This window comes from Bubalus kerabau, chromosome 1 (genome assembly GCF_029407905.1).
Source record: "Bubalus kerabau isolate K-KA32 ecotype Philippines breed swamp buffalo chromosome 1, PCC_UOA_SB_1v2, whole genome shotgun sequence".
Lineage (NCBI taxonomy): Eukaryota > Metazoa > Chordata > Mammalia > Artiodactyla > Bovidae > Bubalus > Bubalus kerabau.
The window spans coordinates 149,426,860-149,447,881 of record NC_073624.1 but is presented as its reverse complement, the minus strand read 5'-3'; the positions used below and the strand labels follow the sequence as shown (position 1 = coordinate 149,447,881).

Here is a 21,022-nt window from a genome sequence, read left to right as displayed (position 1 = left end):
GTCCTCTCTGTGATGGAGCAAGTAGCTTCGTATTAGGACTATGACCATCAACTCATATTAAAGCAACTTAGGTCAGGCATTAGTAAGTGTATGAAGCACCTACTGGTCAGCACGGTCCTGGGGGACAGGGAACACTCCAAACAATGTTTAACAGTTGCTGTTCTCAGGGACAGCTTCGCAGCACATGCTGGCTAGCCCCTGGTGACATTCAGAATGGGGGTGGCCCCTGGTGTAGTGGAAAGAGCCGGGACCAGGCAGGAGTCCCTGGGTGTGGCCCCACTTCTGCATGACCAGCTATGGGAGCTCTATGTATTATTTGTGTGGGCCTCCTCTGTAAAACCAGGAGGTGACTAATTGATCCTGAAGGTCTCTCTGATCTTAAACATTCCAATCTTTGGAAATGCACTTCCCAGTGGCTCTGGAAAAGAAGCATAGTCTCTTTAAGAAATGAGTTCTGAAGAGTTAAAACCCTGTGCAGGTGCAATAAAGATGTGTTAGTGTTGGTAACTCCACTAAACCAATTATGTGCTTTTTCCAGTTACCGGTAAGTTGGGGGAGGGGGAGGATTAGTAGGTGTGGTTGTCAAGGAAACCACCTGAGAAGCCCATCACAGGATGGATATACTCTATGGCTACAGTACAACGTGCTGGATAGTCATGATCTCTCTGACAGAGAGCAAAACCCACGGAGCACAAATGCCACAAAGGGCAGGATCCCTTCATCCCCCCATGCCCAGGACATTTTCTCAAATGGAAACAGACAAGGAATGACTAGGTGTGCGTGATAAAGCCACCCAGGGGCTCTCCCAGAATCAGCCAAGTGAAGTCACAAATTGCCCTACAAGTTGGAAATGAGGACTGGCGGTAGAAGAGAAATAGGAGACTTTAGGGAATTGATGCCTAACACATTCATGAATACAAAATAGCCAAGAAAGGAAAACAAGGGTTAGATCAAACAAAGTAATGTACGAACTGAACACTATAAAATGTAGGGATCACCCCAAACATTGCACTTTGTATCGAGAATTTCTTCCTTTGACTTCCAGACATGGCAACCCACTCCAGTATTCTTGCCTGAAGAACCTCATGGACAGAGAAGCCTGGTGGCTACAGTCCATGGGGTCGCAAAACAGGACACGACTTGGTGACTAAACAACAAAAGGGCCTTAGAGCTAGGGATGCAGCACTATTTTAAGTCTAAATGTGAGGCTGACCGTTGCATGTGCTTTAGTAGGACTGGAGAGTCTTTGTGTCTGTGGACCTGTCTTTTTGATAGGAAACCAGTGACCAAAACCAGTCGCCGTGGCCAGGCACAATAATAATCATTTGCATGAACCACAAGTCTCACTACAGGAGGTCCTGATCAGGAGACTGATATATTCTGCCAACCTCCCAGAAACCCTCACGCTGGAACCTATCTTGGCTGAGAGATGCCCGGGCCACTAGGAAGAACCCTGAGTCAGACCAAGTATGGGCACAGGCAAGATGGCTAGCCAGAGTCAACCCAAAAACCCCACCACCACCATCAAAAACCCGAGACAGTGCGCCATGTGCAGAGCAGTTCTCCTGGGTTCCCTTACCCTGCTGCTCTCCACCCCCTTCCCAATAAAGTCTTTTGTTTCGTCAGTAGTTGTGTCTCCTTGGACAATTCATTTCCAAGGGTTAGACGAGAGCCCACTCTCGGACCCTGGAAGGGGTCTCCCTCCGGTTGCATGTGCAGACATTGCGCTGAGTTTAAGCAGCCTAACTCCTGGCCTCGAGGGCTGGGAGGCCCCTGCACAGTGAAAGAATCAGACCACGTCCAGGAATCCTTCGGGGAAGCAGACAGCAGGCTCACGGGAGCTAATAGGTCACACCTGCTGGGACCCATAGATGGAAGGAAGGGTAGAACCTCCTCAGCCCACTTGAGAGAAGACCCTACTTTCCAAATCCCCCTTTGCCCCCCAGCCTGCGCTGGACTCTGCCTGAAGTGGTGAGAAAAGATAACCTTTAACTTTCTTCTTTTCCAGACCACCCCTGACTCTATGCAGGCTTGGTAATACAGGAGTTAAAAAACTTGAATGCAGGTTTCCCTACTCTTGTGAATATGAAATCTCTGTGGAGGGGCACTCCTGGAAAGAGAAAAGAACTGGGCAATGTGAAACTTGTTTCACTAGACTAATAATTAAATGTTTACATTTACTTACCTTCTCGAAAAAAAGTTCTGTTCTAATTAGGCAGAGCTTAAGGACTATAGTGTGATGTTTGTTTATAGGACTGAAGAAGGAAGATGGCTGGATGAAGCTCTTCCAGTGGTTATACACACTACGCGGGGGACGAGAGGAATGGGAAAGCAGACCAGATACAAGCCAGATCCGCAACATACCTGTCCTTCCACATCTGGAAGACTAAGGTACGACTACTGTATAAAGTCTCATAATGACTTGCAAAGTGAACAGAAGAGTTGTAAGCATGTTAAGTTGAGGGAGGGCAGGAAAATAAAACTCAGGGAAGAGGCAGGGAAAATGAGTGTTGCCTGCTCACTGGCTTTCACCTCTGGGAGCACAGCGGTTGGGAGGACACCACTGGTTTTGTATGTGCTGTGGAAGAGGGCACATCAGACTCTGTTGTTTTAGGATTTATTTTTATGTTTGGGTTTTAAGTCCATAAGAACATGGGTTAGACTTTACGGGTATCACCAGGGACTTCCCTGGTGGCTCAGACGGTAAAAAGTATCTGCCTACAATGCGGGAGACCTGGGTTTGATCCCTGGGTTGGGAACATCCCCTGGAGAAGGAAATAGCAGCCCTGGACTCCAGTATTGTTGCCTGGAAAATCCCATGGACAGAGGAGCCTGGCAGGCTGCAGTCCATGGGGTCGCAAAGAGTCGGACAAGACTAAGCGACTGCACTTTTCATTTTACAGGTATCACAAGGGTAAATATTCAATTGCAGCACTGACTCAGCCATGGGCAATAAAAATCACACCAGCCTATTTAAATAACTATTGTATTTCATTGATTTTATGATGCACTCAAATTTTTTTTTAATCTCTAGAAATCAGTATGCATCTTACAATCTATGAGATCATAGATTCAATGAAAGTATTTATGGAGCACTTATTATTGAACAAGAAACTACATTAGATAGCTGTAAAATACACATGGCCTTTGTCCTCAAATATTTTCCAATGAAGTTGCATGACAGATCATAATGAAGTTTTAAAGATGCTAGAGCCACGGTTCCCAAACTGTGTGCCAAGGGACCCTGGGACAAAACAGCAAATGTTTAAGCTTTCAAGTGGACTACGGGATAGTCAACCTCTGGTTGTCTCCACAACCACCAGCTTATTGTGGGTCCACCGGTGGTCTAGGATAGATTGTACTAGCTTCCTTTTGGTGACTCCATATCTTTGCAAAGCTGAGTTACTGGCTGTTGTGATTAAAAGCAAGTGCGGGGTGAAAATGAATGTGAATGAGAATGGAGTGTTCAATCTGATTCCAAGGTGGGAGAAATCATGTCGTGTCCAATAGGTGTACACACCCTGTTTCTAACTTATCCCTGGTTATTTAAGAATGGGATGCAATTGTTCTCCTAATTCATGTGTTATTATTTTTTCAAATGGCTACTAAATTGTTAGGACAGAAATACTTATTAAGTTGTTGAGACCGAACCACTTAATAAATGGAACGGAAGGCTTTTCTTCTGGGTTCTGTGAAAAAAAAAAAATGGCCGAGACCCTAAATTCTCTGTGAGCTTATATAAGCTGAAACATATAATTAGGACTTGCTCAGGGTCTCCCTAAAGCAGGGAAAACAAGAAAGTTACATAAGTTATTTAAAATTTTTGAATTTATCTTTAAATTTAATACTTGCACACAACAGTAAAATAAAGTGAAAAGGTAAAGAAGTTTATCATTTTATTTCCACCACTGATTGCATTGAAAACTTTAAATAATATGTTTCAATCCCCATTACTGACTCCATCAACTTTAGGGCTTCCCTGACAGCTCAGTTGGTAAAGAAACGGCTGCAACGCAGGAGACTCCAGTTCGATTCCTGTGTTGGAAGATCTGCTTGAGAAGGGATAGGGTACCCATTCCAGTATTGCTGGGCTTCCCTTGTGGCTCAGCTGGTAAAGAATCCGCCTGCAATGTGGGAGACCTGGGTTTGATCCCTGGGTTGAAAGATCCCCTGGGGAAGGGAAAGGCTACCCACTCCAGTATTCTGGCCTGGAGAATTCCATGGACTGTATAGTCCATGGGGTCGCAAAGAGTTGAACACGACTGAGCAACTTTCACACACACAACTTTAGATACTGATTCCTGAGCCTTCGCCATGTAAAATGAGGATGTGCGGGCCCCAATCTTTCCTTGGTCCTCACCTCCCGACTTCACTTCCTTATTTCCACCTCTCTCTTCTGTATTTTCCACTATCCTGAATTACAACATGTGCCTAGGTGAAATTTTAAAAATAAATGCCCATGAATAGCATTTACATGAAGGCTTTGTAAACATCGTTCCCATCAGACCTGAGTGGGATGCTGGCATCCCACTTCCTTCTCTGTGGTCCAACGCTAGGACACTCCACACACACACCCAAGTTACTATGGGCATACCTCAGAGATATTGTAGGTGTAGCTCCAGAAAAACCCCAGAAAGTGAGCCACACGAATTTTTTGGCTTCCCAGCACATAAAAAAGTTATGTTTTCACGTCACTGTGGTCTATTAAGCATGCAATAGCAGTATGTCTTGGGCTTCCCTGTTGGCTCAGACAGTAAAAAATCATCTGCCTGCAATGTGGGAGACCTGGGTTCGATCCCTGGGTTGGGAAGATCCCCTGGAGGAAGGCATGGCAACCCACTCCAGGATTCTTGCCTGGAGAATCCCCATGGACAGAGGAGCCTGGCGGGCTACAGTCCACGGGGTCACAAAGAGTCGGACCCAACAGAGTGACCAAGCACACAGCACCAGCAGTATGTTTAAAAATATGTACATACCTTAATTAAAAAATAATTTACTGCTAAAAAGATGCCAAAAACAGCTACAACAGAAACATCCAAGGTCATTGATCACAAATCACTGTAACAAAAATAATAATCACGAAAACGTTGGAAATACTGTGAGAATTACCACAATGTGACAGACACATCAAGTTAGTCAATGGGTCGCCACAAAATTTCAATTTGTAAAAAACTGCAATATTTGTGAAGCACAATAAAATGAAGTATTTGTGTAATTACAGTTGATCCTTGTTATGTACAGTAGTCCTTTTTAAAAAAAAAAAAAACAAAAAAAACCTTTATTTTATATTGAGTATAGCCAGTTAACAATGTTGATTGTTTCAGGTGGACAGCAAAGGGACTCAGCCATACATACACATGTACCCATCCTCCCCCAAACTCCCCTCCCATCCAGGCTGCCACATAACATTGAGCAGAGTTCCATGTGCTATAACGTGTTCTATACAGTAGGTAGGACACTGCATTAGTGAGTGGTGAACAACTGTTCTGGGGAAACAGGGTTGGGCTGCTGTGAGCCTCTGATCACATTTTCATCAACGGATCAATACACAGCCTTGTCTGATGTATGTTTCTGTTCAAAGACACCTTATGTAATATGAATTGTTGATTCACTAACACTGAACTCATGGCCAGCATCAATAACTCTTGCTTGAACAGAGCTTATCTAACACACATATTTTCTACATAAGGCACATCTCAGCCTCCATGCCCTTAGGAACACTAGACATCACTTGAAGACTACGCTTGGGGGTCATTTTGAACAGTGAGGTTACTAACAGAAAGCACAAAACTGAAAAACATGGCACTAAATAGACCACGATGAAGACTCATGTACAAGGCAGAAGATGAAACAAGAAGGCAGAGTGTGGCCTTGTTTGATCTCAGCTGGGAAGGTGTGCAGTGGATGGGGCAGCTTTTTCTGCTCTGTGCATGTCTTTGAATGACTGCAAAAGTGCCACAAGTATTGATTTTTGGCTTACCAATAAATTTCAGTGAGTGGGCAAGTTAGCATATATGGAATCCATGAACAATGAGGGTTGACTGTACTTATCTTTGCTCTTGTTGACAGAAGAGAAATGTGCCTTGGGAGTTCCCTGGTGGCCTAGTGGTTAGGACTCCGGGCTTTCGCTGCGATTGACTAGTGCTCTCATGCTCAGTCGTGTCTGACTCTTTGTGATCCTACGGACTGTGGCCCACCAGGCTCCTCTGTCCATGGGATTTTCCAGGCAAGAATACCAGAGTGGGTTGCCATTTCCTCCTCCAGGGGATCGTCCCGACCCAGGGATCGAACCTGCGTCCCCTGCATTGCAGATGGATTCTTTACCGCTGAGCCCTTGGGGAAGCCTTCACTGCAGGGGGTTTGGGTTTGATCCCTGGTTGGGGCATCACCCAGCTTCTAGGTCACACTGTTGTTTGCAGGGGGCACTTTTCCCCCAGAGACATTGTTCCTGGAGCCCTCTGCCCTGGGCTCCAGTGTGGAGTGGTTGTTCTACCCAGTGGTCATCCTGGGGCTGTCTTCCCAGCTCATCCTGGATGCCATGACTTCCTCCTTATTGGCATTCCCCCTTGTTTTCCTTTTATCTGCCTCATATTGCTCTTCAGGGACAGTGCTGCGAGGTAAACTTTTTCTTACACAAATGAAATTGTCCTTATTGAGTGATCTTTGAATTATTATTTGGTGGAGTTTCTAGCATCAAAGTCATTTTGCTTCAACGTTTTGAAGCCATTGAGCCATCATTTTTGTTTCATTCAGTTTTATAGAGAAGTTTGGTAGACCCCAATCCCCCAAGCTTTTACATTTTCTCTGCGTGTTCTAAAATTTTACAAGGATGTGTCCAGGTGTCAGCACTTGATGATAAGCCTGTTCAATCTGAAAATTTTTCAAAACTCCTGGAATTTTTTCCTGTTATGTATTTGATTATTTCCCCCATCTCTTTTATTTCTTCCACTTCTCCCTTTACCTGTCTCTTAATGGGATGTCTGTAAACCAGGTCGTGGATCTCCCAGATTGCTCCCCCAAGTCTCAACCTTTTCCTTCTGATTCTTAGGCTTTTAAATTTCTCTCCTCACTCCTTTTCTTCCCATGCAGGATCTTAGTTCCCTCTAGGGAATCGAACCCATGTCCCCTGCAGGAAGTGTGGAGTCCTAACCACTGGGCTGCTGGTCCCCATCTTTTTAATTTTGGTAATCATATTGCTAATTTCTGAGCATTCTTTTGTTCTTTGATTGTTCCTTTTTCATAGCATCTTGTTTTTTTTTTTTTTATGAATGCACCATGTCTTCCAATCTCCCTGAAACTAGCTGGGGTGTGTTTACATCATCTTCTTTCTCTAAATTATTTAATAATTTAGACTCAGTTCATTTCAGTCGCTCAGTTGTGTCCGATTCTTTGCAACCCTATAGACTGTGCACGTCAGGCTTTCCTGTCCATCACCAACTCCTGCAGTTTACCCAAACTCATGCCCATTGAGTCGGTGATGCCATCCAACCATCTCATCCTCTGTCGTCCCCTTCTCCTGCCTTCAATCTTTCCCAGCATCACGGTCTTTTAAAACGGGTCAGCTCTTCGCATCAGGTGGCCAAAGTATTGAAGCTTTAGCTTCAGCATCGGTCCTTCCAAGAATATTCAGGACTGATCTCCTTTATGATGGACTGGTTGGATCTCCTTGCAGTCCAAGGGACTCTCAAGAGTCTTCTCCAACACCACAGTTCAAAGCATTGCTTCTTTGGCACTCAGCTTTCTTTATAGTCCAGCTCTCACATCCATACATGACCACTGGAAAAACCATAGCCTTGACTAGACGGACCTTTGTTGGCAAAGTAATGTCTCTACTTTTTAATATGCTGTCTAGGTTGGTCATAACTTTCCTTCCAAGGAGTAAGCGTCTTTTAATTTCATGGCTGCAGTCACCATCTGCAGTGATTTTGGAGCCCCCAAAATAAAGTCTGACACTGTTTCCATGTTTCCCCATCTATTTGCTATGAAGTGATGGGACTGGATGCCATGATCTTCATTTTCTGAATGTTGAGCTTTAAGCCAACTTTTTCACTCTCCTCTTTCACTTTCATCAAGAGACTCTTTAGTTCTTCTTCACTTTCTGCCATAAAGGTGGTGTCATCTGACGTTTTTTGACTCAGTTGTCCCATTTATTTCACCTTTCTTTTTCATGTTGGCTTTCCTACCATGTCTGGTGATCTTTGGGCATGCATTCATATTAAAGAATGAAAGACATGGTTGCTTACTACAGGCAGACAGAAAAGCTTTCCACAGCTATTGTTTGGCAGGCACTGTTCCTGTTTGGGACCTCAGGGTACATGCATGGGGCATGCCAACTAGCAGGCATCATCTTAGGATGCCTGGTTAGGAACTGAGAGCCCTCAAATGCCAGAATGAGAGTTTTACTTGGTGGAGCCATACCCATCCTCCAGATTCTAGATCTGCTCTGCAATTGTTCAGTTTCTTTAGAGAAGAAACCTCAGATTGTCAGTTTGGAGGATAAATGCCAGGTTGACAGAAGCCCTACTAGGAGTAGGGGAGGGAGAGAGACCCATTCACCTAGCTGTTCTGGAGACAGACCTTCAATGACTTTCCATTTTTCATCCTGCCCAACTTCAGGGCAGCTCCCTCCTGTTTTTATTCTTAGCTGTGGCTCTTTCTGTGATGCCATCTACGTTTCTATGTGCTTTCAGTCACAGAAAGAAATTTGCTGAAATCTCCCTCCCATCTGCAGATGACCATCACCAGCCCCCACTGCTTGGTTGCGAAGGGCTTATTTTCTTTGTACGTCTTTTACCATTATTTCTGTGGGCTCCAGAGGAAAAGCTCATGTGCTCTAGGAAAGCTCAGGTGCTCAGAGTCCATCACTTAGGACCGGAAATCAAAATGTCATTTTAATTTAACATCTTAACAAACATCACTTGTGAATTAGCCTAGATATGAGTATACCAGTAAAGAGAAAAAGCTCAAGAGTTTTGTGATTAAGAATGGCATATTGAAAAATTCAGATTTACTTTCATCACCAGGTGAGTCAGTGGAAACTAATTGGTCCTGAGACAACTGAGGAATATAAAATTTCTTATCAAGACATTGTAGGAGACTTCGACTTCCCTAGCAGTCCAGTGGTTAAGACTTTATTTTCTGTCGCAAGGAGCTTGGGTTTGATCCCTGGTCAGGGAGCTCAGATCCCACATGCCTCTCGGCCAAAACCTCAAAACATAAAACAGAAGCAATACTGTAATAACTTCAGCGTGCTAAGTCACTTCAGTCACATTCGACTCTTTTGACCCCATGGATTGTAGTCCACCAGGCTCCTCTGTCCATGGGATGCTCCAGGCAAAAATACTGGAGTGGGTTGCCATGACCTCCTCTAGGGGATCTTCCTAACTCAGGGATTGAATCCGTGTCTCTTATGTCTCCTGCACAGGAAGGCAGGTTCTTTATCAGTAGGGCCACCTGGGAAGGCCAGTAAATTCAGTAAAGATTTTAAAAACTGTCCACATCAAAAAGAAAGATTGTATAAGACTCACTAGTAGAATTAGATTCAGTGTGTCTGTATTTGCATAATTGTAGCATATGGAATTCCTATAAACAATATTTAAAACTATACTGTAATCCCAGATGGGAGGAGTGGAAGGAAAGAAAACATCCTAAGCAAGCATTTGCCCTTATTGAATGAATTGCTCTTGGTGAGAAACAGCAAACTTTACTTAATACACTGACTGCCTTCATGAAAAGATAAAATAATCTGGTTTCTTTAGAACAATGTGTGTGCTGTGTGCTTATTCACTCAGATGTGTCCAACTCTTTGCAACCCTCTGTCCATGGGGATTCTCCAGGCAAGAATACTGGAGTGGGTTGTCATGCCCTTCTTCAGGGGATCTTCCCAACCCAGGGATCGAATTCAGGTCTCCCGCATTGCATTGCGATTCTTTACCAGCTGAGCTCCCAGAGAAGCTCTTTTTAGACCAGTATCTTTCTTAATTTAAATAAGTTCTTTCTCAAGCATAAATAGCTGATCGAGAGTAAACTAAGTTTCATGCCCCAACTTCTTGAAGTTTTTTATTACATACAAACTGATGAGGAACAAGACAAAGTAGCCAACTGGCAAGATGGCCTGTTAGCAGCCGCCAGCAATTCTGATTTAAAGGACCACTTTTTCTGCCTCTGAGCTTCAGCAAACCGTCTTTTAAAAACAGACAGCACTCAGCATTTGAGATTGGCAGCAGTGATTACAGGCGTGTGTCACAGGTGTGGTTTGATTGGGCTGATGAGCCACCTTGACGAAGGATCTAGACTATCAAGATAGTTTATTTCAAATACTCTTTTGAGGTCATTCCCTTCAGAAGTATATAAATCAAAATGCTTTTATACATACATTATTTTAAATCTAGAACTAAGAGGTCTTCTCGCTTTTGAATGATAGAAATAAATTTAAAAACAAACTTCTGTAACGTTTATAATCATGAAATTCATAGTGTCATCCCCTAATGGATTCGTTTTAAAACTGCTGAAATTTATTCAATTTATTCATCTTCAGTTCCCATGATATTTCCCTAATCTGTCGTACTGTGCTTCAGAATATTTTCTATTGTAAATATTTATGAAAAAACAAAGTAGATCCTGCAATAAGCATCTTTACTTTGTCATTTCAAAACTATCCTTTGGGAGAATAAAATGAGATGAAATAAAATTAGGTAGGACATAAGGGAATTCAATGTAAATACATTAACTGTATGTAGAAATATGTTTTTAAAGGGTAGAAAAAAAAATTCCAGTCTCATACCTGATAAAATTCTAACATATTTCAGTGTGTTACCGTAAGTACTGTATTAAAATAATAGTAGTTTATTAGTATTATTTTGTAGCTGTAAAAACCATTTTCAGTAGAGCTAGCTAAATCACTTGCTCTATTACACTTCCATTTATGAACTCCAAGGGCAAATCATTATTGCACAAGTAATACTTTCCAAACCATTTTCTTCCAAGGCCACCTTTAAGTGAATGAGAAGAGTCAATAATTTTATCGTCATATATGTTAAAGCGCATTAACAATTTATAATGTAAAGAGCTATATCAAATGCAATTTCATCAGGATGACACGGATCAAATTAACTAAATTAACCAACCACGAACGTTAGAACCAAGCATTAACCCAATTTATTTAAATTATACTATCGGATTACAAATCAGTCCCGTTTCAGAAAGCATTTCAAGTCATGTCCTGGAATAATCTGGCGGGAAAATCAACTGCCAGCACATTCTTTCTAATTCAGAGGCAGAAGATATGCGGCTGTCTGAGACATTTTAGAAGGGATGGAGAGCAGAGCGTGGGATGGAGCCGATGTGGAGTGGACTTAGGTTATCTGCTGCTACTGTAGTACATGGTGACTTTTCTTTTTAAGATTTTTTTCTGATGTGGACCATTTTTAAAGTAAAAATCTGTTACAACATTGTTTCTGGTTTTTTGGTCATGAGGCATGTGGGATCCTAGCCCCTTAACCAGGGATGGAACCGGCACCCCCTGCATTGGAAGGCAAAGTTTTAACCACTGGATCACCAGGAAGCCCCGAGTCTCATACAATCTCTGGATAAGAAAATTTATATTCCTCAATAATCTCTGGTGACTCTTAAAACATTTTGTATTCATTGCACCAGAGTTAAGGATTTTTTTTCTTCTTCTTTGTTATTAGCCTTCTGTTTCTTTCTAATGTAAATACATTTGGCCACCTATGGTATTAATTAGATGAGAAATGAGTATACATGAATGAATAAAAATACTTTGAATTCTCTTCGATTCTGAGTTAGTAACACATCCCAGAAGAAAATGAACCAGTTTGCCTTCCTGAATCTATTTATTCACAGAAAACATAATAAAAGAAAACCCTTCACTGGGTCCAGCCTGGTTTTGTCTTTTTGCTCTTTTGAGAATTAACAAATCACAACAGTGGGCATGCTACCCTGTTTCCTTAAAATCGAGTAGTTTCAGATTAACAGTGAGGTGTATTGTTATAACAGTGACCTGTCCTCGCAGGGGACTAGCTTTGAATCCAGATGAGCTGCTCAGTGGGAGGGAAGGGGATGTAGCCTCCTTTGGTGGTGGGTGAGTGGACCAGTCCATCAGTGAGTGGGCTGCAGCCCCTTGTGCTGCCTGACCCACCAGGGGCTTCCAGATACATCCAATACTCTTGGGCCACTGAGGATACAGGTGGCGCCACTTGCGGGCTCTCACAGCTACAACAGACTGCATGTTGAGCAGAGGCAGCTGTCCTGGAGCCCCTCCTCCTCCACCCCTCCCTGTGCCTGCCTCTCCCCACCTTGTGTTCCTTATGGTCAGTCCTCAGGCAGTGGCTACCTTGTGGGCAACAGTGGCTGGGGGACTGTTGCTTCGGTTCTATGTTGGTGACAGGCAGTGTTGCTCCCTAGTCAAAGTGGTGAGTGTCCCCCATAGTCTGGGGCCCTGGCAGGTTGTATCACCTGCAACAGTAAGGAGATTGCCAGCCATACGGTGCCATTCTATCTGCGGGTGGAACAAGCTAGACCTCACAGTGTGCATTATGGCGGGGCAATGGAAGGATTCCAGGTCTGCATCGACCAGCTGTGGCCCTCGGGCAAATCAGTTAATTTTTCAGAACCTCTCTTTTGCTCAAACGAAAAACCTTTCAGAATATATATAACACAGAAAGAGGGGGAGTTATGTGGATTGGAATGGGGAAGGCCTGGGAAGCTTGGTGGCTTGGGCCCCACCCTTTGTCTTGGGCCTCCAAGGAACTCTGGGCCTGTGGTACTCCACTGGAGAACCATGGTGCTAGTGGACCTCTGAGGTCCTTTCTGACCTAAAAGTTGCTGCTACTCTAGGAAGGTGCTTAAAATGTCACTTCTTCTGACCCCCCACCCCCATCTGTCACTTTATTCCTAGAAATGGAACAATTGGTAGAATTAAATCATATGCTGGTGATCTTTCCTTTGAAGTCACTATTCCATCACCCATGATAACCACAGAAAAGAAAACGCAGACCTGAAAAACTTGACTGAGTTTTATGGCTTGTTTCTTTTCCACCCCAAGACAATGATCTATACTGTTTATTAAAGAATAGCCAGGGGTGAAAATCCAGTTTAGAAGCAGGGGGCAGTGCTTGAGTGGATGACCACCTTACTGAAATTCTGGAAGGCCGGTTGATTTGGAAGTTTAGCGCTCTGGTGGGGAACCCAGTGAATTATCGTCTGATCTAAAAGTTTATGTGGTATGAGCTACTGGAACTTACCTCTAGTCTACCACCACTATTTACTGTTATGGTTTTGTTGAGCAGTGAAGGCAGCAAAAATACAAGTTACACAGTTCTGTGTATGAACCATTACTGAGGCCAGACCAGTGAACACAGGGCCTGGGTTTTCCCAGAAAGTTTTATTTCATTCTGTTAGACTTTTATCCTGTTGTCATGGAAATAACCACATTTAGGCATCGGAACTGTAAGGACTACTTCTCATATCCAGAAATGATCTTCAAATCTTTGGTCAGACCATGTGTTGCAACTTTGACCTAAACTATACTATTGCTGTACTTAATTCTTGTGGCATCACAGAATCAGCTGAAATAAACATCCCTGTACGAGGCTGGTGGTCCTATGCCTGTTTCCATACACGTTCTGTCAAAGCATGGGAATTTTGACTTGAAATACTTACTCCATTCCAAGTTGAAATTGGCAATGCCAGTCAAATAAATCGGGCAAAGTATGATGGATGGTGAGATGGATAAATGAACAGTAAGGGCTTCAGAGAAACCACCAAATTTATCTTATTTAATACTTCATGACAAAGACAGTTTAAAGTACAGTGTGATGTGGTTCAATCTGATGCTCTTTATCTTTTATTGACACAGTCAGGTAAAATAGTGACATAAAGAAGAGTTTTAACAGAAAATTTGCATACAATAACGTTAAAAAAACTTTAAAACGAACATAATCTGAGAATCAGTGGAATGCTGGTGCCTCCTGTTCTCTCCGCGCACACAGGAGGATGTGGTTGGTGGAGTGAGACTGCCTGCGTGGGAGTCCTAAGTCCACCACCCACCAGTTGTGCCGTGAGCTTGGGCACATTTTAACCTCTCTTTTCTGCAAGATGGGTATAACAACAGTACCTGTCTTTAGGGCTGTTGTAAGAATGAAACTCATCGATACATATAAAATGCTTGGAACAGTTACCTGGCAGGCAGGAAGGCATTTAATAAACATTAGCTATTATGACTTATTTCCACAAAAGAAAGTTTCAGAGACTACTTTTATAGAATGCAGGCTAACATTTTAATTCAAAAGCGACTATTATTATAGTACAGTGCTGGATGTGTGTATAACATGAGGCTTAAAACTCAGCGATGTCTTTCTGCTTCTCTCATTGCTCTTAGGAGGCAATGTGAAGGGGTGGAAAGGAAACAATCCTGGGAGAACACCAAGAGCCACATGCTCTGTGGGAATGCTTTTGTTTCCCTCAAGGCCTGGCACCTGGGGCCCGTCTCGTTCTAATCTCATATTCCCATCTTCCATCTTCCTGGGAATTCACAAGCATCACAATGTTAGACCCATAAGATCTCACAACATCATAACCTAAAGCTGAAAAGGACCTGAGTGATTAGTCATTTAGACCCCCTCCCCAATTTTTGCCACAATAAAATGAGGGGTGGTGGCCACTGAACAACTTGTCCATGGCTACAGTCTGTGTGAGACCAGACCAAGTCCCCTCAGCCCCACTTCTGGAACCCTGATCTGGGGCTGTTTCTCATACCCTTTGTTGTATGTTTCATCCCCACTGGCACCTTGCATAGTATTTTGGGGTTCCTTTTGTAATATTTGGGGAGAGGGAATGGATCACCTTCTCAAACACTTTTCCCTCCAACCTACTTCCCAGTTCATATCTCATTGAGTATCCAGAGGAAAATCAATCCCCATCCTTGTTTGCACCACACTCCTTTCCATTTTTATTTATTTTTAAGTTTTTTTTTTTTTTGACGTGGGCCATTTTTAAAAAGTCTTTATTGAATTTGTTACAATTTTGCTTCTGTTTTATTTTGTTTTTGTTTTTTTTGCCCTGAGGCATGTGGGATGTTAGCTCCCAGACCAGGGATCGAACCCACACCCCCTGCATTGGAAGGCGAAGTCTTAACCACTGGACCACCAGGGAAGTGCCCCCTACATTCCTTTTCAAAATGCCATTTTCCAATACCACTGTTAGGACTCATGTCCTCATTTTTTCCTTCTACATCTAACTTAAGGTATGCCTAGAATCATAGTCTATGGGGTCGCACAGAGTTGGACACGACTGAAGTGACTTAGCAGCAGCAGAATCATAGCGATGAAAGCAACTGTGACCTGTTCATTTAGTTCACTCCCCAGCCTGCACCTGGGCAGGCAGGACAGGCCAGGATTCAGCCTGTGAGGGAATGTACATCATCACGCAGAAGAAAGAGGAGGTGCCAGCTAGAGCCTGGCATCTACATTAGGTTTCCTTCTCCTGCCTGTTTCTTTTCCCTCTTTCTCTCCAATCCTGGTACATTCTCTGTGAAGCCTTGCCCAAGCCCTCCCTTCCAGCTTAGAATTCTTTTCTCCCTTTAAAAATTGTTGTAGCATTTTAATTATGGCTTTTATTACATATTATCAATCACTTTGAAATTAATTGTGTTTAGCTATCCAAGCAATATACAGATTAATCCAAGTTGTAAAATTTCAAATATTATAACAATGGTTACGGACGGGTATGATTAATATGACTAAACTCCTCCACAATCCCTTTAATTCTTGTCTCTCTTAGTGGGTGTCTTATTCTACACCTTTCCTATCCATTTATGTATGCATTTTTACTTATACAAATTCATGGTTTTATTTTGTTTTCATGAAAGTGGTACCATTCAATATATATTGTTTTGCAATTTGCTTTTTTCATTAATAATAAGTCTCAATGACCTTTCTGTCTCAGTATATATAGGTATACTTCATTCTTTTTAACCATTTCCTAATTTCCAAGAAGATGTAGAGTTTATTCAGCCATTCTCTACTGATGGCCATTAGGTTTTTTCCATTTCAAAATTACCAAAACTCTGCCATGGAAGGGAATAACATAATATGTGTACACGCTTGCCTGCTTCTCTACGATATATACTGAGAAATGGAATTGCTGGGTCATAGAATGTGCACATTATTAATGCTGCCAAACTGCCCTCCAAATAGGCTATATCAATTTACACACCTGTCAGCAGTATATAAAAGTACCCATTTTCCCATGAGTTTGCCAATCTTAATCTCCTTTCCCCTTCTTTTACCTTCATATATATTTTATTTCCTAGGTTTGGGGGTGTAAGTGCTCTGAAAGCAGGGTCTAGGATCTCCTCATATTTGGAATTCTTCCACCATCCAGTGGGGTTTAATAACTGGTACTTCACAAATGCTTGTTGAATGCTCTCTAACCATAAGTTTTCTGTTCACCTCTGCTTAATATACACTTTTCAAGAGCATTTACCAAGATAGCATCTAACTTTGAGAATGAAAAAAATTCTAAGAAAGTTGGTTGTGGGTTTTTTTTTGCACATACCTCCTCCCTGAACAAGTTATAGATATCTTTCATTTAAAGTTGTCTAAGACAGGATTCTCTCCCGCCTTGCTGGCAGGAAGCAGTGAAAACAGACCTGGTTATCTCAGACAATAGCTAGCAGGGTGTCCCACCCGCTGGGAAACAGGAGACCAAAGGCGCCTCAAAACCCCCGGGAACTAGACAAGACGGAATAGTGAGGGAGCAGGGTCACAGTCTTTGGAACATTCTGGATCCAAGAAGGTAAATTCTTTTACAGGGTTTTGAAATAGAGGAAACCATTAATAATGTCCAAAGTATGGCAGTAAATGGATCTGGGTGAGGAGGAACTGTGACAGGGTAGGAAAAACCAGAGTGAGAACTGGGCTTATTTTTAAAGGAAATGTGGATACAGGAAATAAGGGTTTTAAAGGTGTGAATTACGTGATTCAAGAGAAACTTCCCTCCAAGCAGTGCCTATATTTATTTATATGATAATCTTGAGCTAAAGCAATTCTAAAAACCGACTAGTGAAGTTCCAAATCTTGGTGTTCTGACATTAATTTGAAAATAAGAAGAATTTTACAAAGGGGTAAAAGATAGCTTTCAGCCAAATGTGAACTCATTGAGAATTACATGTAACTTGGTTTGCGTTTCACAAAGGAACTGCTCCTAAATAAGAAACAACATACAGGAAGACACATGTTCGCTCTTAATAGTGTTTCTTTTTCTCTCACCTAATGAACCGTTTCAATAGCAACTGCGCAGCCCAGCGAGGGTACAATTGCATTTCGACACAAAAACAAATGAAAAAAATGAGGAAGTCGTTTGCTGTGCTGGACCGATTGGGGAATGGGCCCCTGAGGTCTCAGGGGGCTTAGACCTAGGCCAGGTTTTGAATTCCCCTGGGCTGGAGAAAGGCTAGAAAGGCTAATACTTTAGTTCATTAGCGCTGTTGGAAAACCCAAACTGCCATTAGCCTACCATCAGGGCTTCGGGGCTGTGGTCCCTGATACACCCCCTTAAAATACACAGGGACCCGCGCTGTGGTTTCTCAGCCTATCCTCGTCCCTTTCATCCCTTCGCCCACCCTGGGGCCATTGCCAATAAACCCAGCAGTGACCAGGCTTAATTCAAGTCCGCGGCGGCCGATTTCAGGCCAGGAATAATCAGGGTCTGGAAATTGGAACAGGAGGCGCGTTTGGGCCTTTAGAGGCTCAGTGCCCTGGCCGTTGTTGTGTGGAACAAAGAGGGCAGGAGCGGAGGGCGCCCCCAGGAGGAAAGGTGGGGAAGGACACCCGCGGGCGGAATTCTGGAGGCGGGCGAGGCTGAACTAGGGTGCTCCTGGAGAGCGGGCTGGGCGCCCGGGGAGGCAGGGCTGGTCCCCGCCCCGCGCGCGATTCGCTCCGCATCTGGCGCCCGGCGCAGCCCTTTCCTGAGTCGTAGACACTTTACTTTTATTCCTTTTCACCCTAATTATTATTATTATTTTCCCGCGCAAAGCGGGAACCTGGGACTGCCCAAGCGAGCGGCGGAGGGGCCGCCATTTCCCGGGGAAAGCGCAGCGCGCGCGTCGGCACCGGGCGCCCCGGAAAGGAAACCGGAGGGGAGTGCCCGGCCCCGAACCCTCCTCCGCACCGGCCCGGGGCTCGCAGCCGCCCGCGGCGCCCCGCTCACCGCGCGGCAGCCCCAGACCCTAGCCCCCAGGGCCCGCGTCCCCGGCCTGACCTTCTCTGGCGCGGCCCGCCCCCGGACCCCGGTCTCTTCCCTCCACCCGGCGCCTCCGCGCCCCTTCCATTGTCAGCCCGGAGCACCCGGCGCCCGACCTGGGCACCCTCGGAGGCCCCCAGAGCGGCCTTTCCCGGGCTCTCCCGGCCCCTGCGCAGACCACCGCCCCCGGACTAGCCCTCCTCTGCAGCCGGGCGCCTCCCTTCTCTCCCTCTGCGCCCCCAACTCCGCATCCCCAGGAGCCCTCCGCTCCCTCGGGTCCAGCTTCGCCCGGGGCCGGCGGCTGGACCCCGCATCCCTTCTCCTCCCTCCCTCGTCGCCCAAGATGCCCCCGGTTCCTCGCCGGCCCCAGGAATTTTACCGCTTCTTTAGCAACACCCCCCCCCCCCCACCTTTATTTCCCGAGAAGGCAAGTTGGGCAGCTTGATTTATTAATTTTTCTTTTTCTTTTTTTTTTGCGGGAAGGATCGGCTCTCCGGGGAGCGCCCGCAGGGGCTGGGCAGCGGGGAGGGGCAGGGGGGTTTCTCCGGCCCCTGCACTGCCCCCGCGGCGCGTTTTGTTTCCAGACCCCGAAGCCCCCTGAACAATAATGCCACCGCCATGGCGGGCTCACCTGGTGCTGCGCCGCCTGCTCCGGGCGCCCGGTGCCCTCCGCGCGCCGCTTCCCGGGCGCAGGTTCGGCCGGCGCGGCGCCGGTGCCGGGCAGGACTCTTTGCCTTTCTTTGGGTTCTATCTGTGCGTGTCAATGGCGGCAAGCGGCAGTTCTCCGGGCCGCGGATAGTAGCGGGGGGAGGAGGAGGAGGGAGAAGGGATTGCTCCTTCTCCACATAACCACCTCTAGGAGGAGTCGCTCAGCCTCATCCCCCGCCAGCCCAGGCTCCGCGACGGGTCCGGGGCTTTCGGTGGGGCTTGATGAGCTATTGTCCTTCAGGAGCATTAATGATCAAACCGCGCGGTCTCCGCTTAGCTGGCGGATCCGCTGGATGCGCTGAGGGCTACTTGCTAAGATGAGGCTTCCCCCAGAGCTGGTGATTGAGGCGCTATGGTCTCGATCCAGAGTCTCCTGTTAGCGGGATCCACCTTTGGTGGAAGAAGGTGGCGTGGGCGTTCATCTGGTAGTCCTGGGGAAAGCCTTAGAAGGTGAAAGGGAAAAATGCCATTTTCCAATGTCTCGTGTCCTTAAAGAATAATAAATACATTAACGATTGTGTCCACCACTGGGACGATAGCGTTGGGTGGCCACAGCCACGAGAACTAAGACTTTATATCCATGCCTGCCTTTTAGCTTTTTATAAATTAAGACAGAATCCAGTGCTGCATATTCTTTGGAGTAGCAGATGTATGTTTTCATGGGTAAGACTGTGTGCATGGACATAATTTTTAGTTCAGTTGCCTTTACAGGGTGTTATTTTGTATTCTTTGTAGGTATTAAGACTAGCAGGAGGCTATTGTCTTAAAGACCAATTTCTATTAGTTTCTGGAAAAAAATACATTTATGGGGGTGTGGTGGACAACATCAGGTGTGAAAATGGAATTTATTGTAGTTCTGTTCTACTGGAAGCCAGTTCTGTCCTTTGTATTACGTTAGCTAGGGCTCCATGGCTAGGGGGGTTGAGTCAAAGGAATTTGTTTATTTCAGTGGGAAAAGCTAACTTGCTATGGGCCATCCTTGTTTCCTCTGATCTCCTGCTCTTGGTAAGTCAAAGGATTGACAAAAGGAGAGGCAAATTTTTGATGTCTTCACGAAAGAGAAACCCACAGGAAAACACAGTTCTCCAACACTGGCCAAATGGATGCATTTCAAAGCCTCTTCCATTTGGTAATATTACGTGTATTTGATCCTATTAATGTATAAGTGTTTAGGCAATCTTTCAGTGTAAAAGCCTCCAATAGACTTAAGTGGGAAGACCCCAAATGTCCATTACCCTCTGGATTTATACTAATTAATCAGGGCTGTTGATGGAATTAGATAGCACATTAAACCAAATGTGCTTCAAAGGGTTTTTTGAGCATTGGTTTATTTCCCAAAAGATTATAATGTATCATAAAGGTATAAATAAACCTCTCTCTCTTTAACTCTCACATGGCTTCTCAAAGTCTCCTGGACCCAAATGGTCTCTGTTCATTGGGACTTCCTTCCTTCACCTTCATACTCTTTTACACTCCCTGTGTATGACTTCACTGTTCTTTGTCTTTGAAGGTCACTTTCCAGGTCAGAATCTAGTCAGGACAAAGTTCACTTTTCCTAAGACATGTTTACAGAGTTTAAAAATGATCCCCTGGGGCATCTCATAATGGTTTCGATTTTCCCTTCCTACAGGAAGCCCCTACCTCCCCTACTGTATAGATTTCTGATGCCTATACTTGATCAGAAATAACCTCCAGGCCAACATTCAAGAGGGCTCAAGAGCCTTCTGGGAGTGCTTCAAAAATCCTCCTATCCTGTGACATAGGCAGCCAGGCTGACTGAGATAGAGCTGAATAATTCATCAATATATATTAGATTCACATTCTCCCTATAACTTCCCAATAAAAATGTACGCATGGTCATTTTTATGTGTAGTTTATATAACTTGTTTCATCGTAGCATTTTGTTATATGCTCTTCTGATAAAGGCTGAGTCGAAGAAATTTACTAGACAGGACCTTCCCCTTTCATACTGGTTGGTTCCTTCAAATAGATGATGTAGTTGAAATTCAGAGAATCAGGGGAATGTCAGTTTCATAGTAGTCTGGTTCTTAGA

The 21,022-nt window shown here is 44.5% G+C and overlaps 1 protein-coding gene across 1 annotated transcript in view; it reads right to left on the bottom strand.

Annotated features, from left to right (window-relative positions):
• LOC129619696 (core histone macro-H2A.2) overlaps positions 1-19,496 on the bottom strand; it is a 56,711-nt gene extending 37,215 nt beyond the window's left edge. Inside the window, exon 1 of the mRNA XM_055534969.1 lies at positions 18,893-19,496. The gene's annotated coding sequence lies outside the window, so the exon portion shown is untranslated. The remainder of the gene's footprint in view (positions 1-18,892) is intronic.
• Between the last annotated feature and the right edge of the window lie 1,526 nt (positions 19,497-21,022).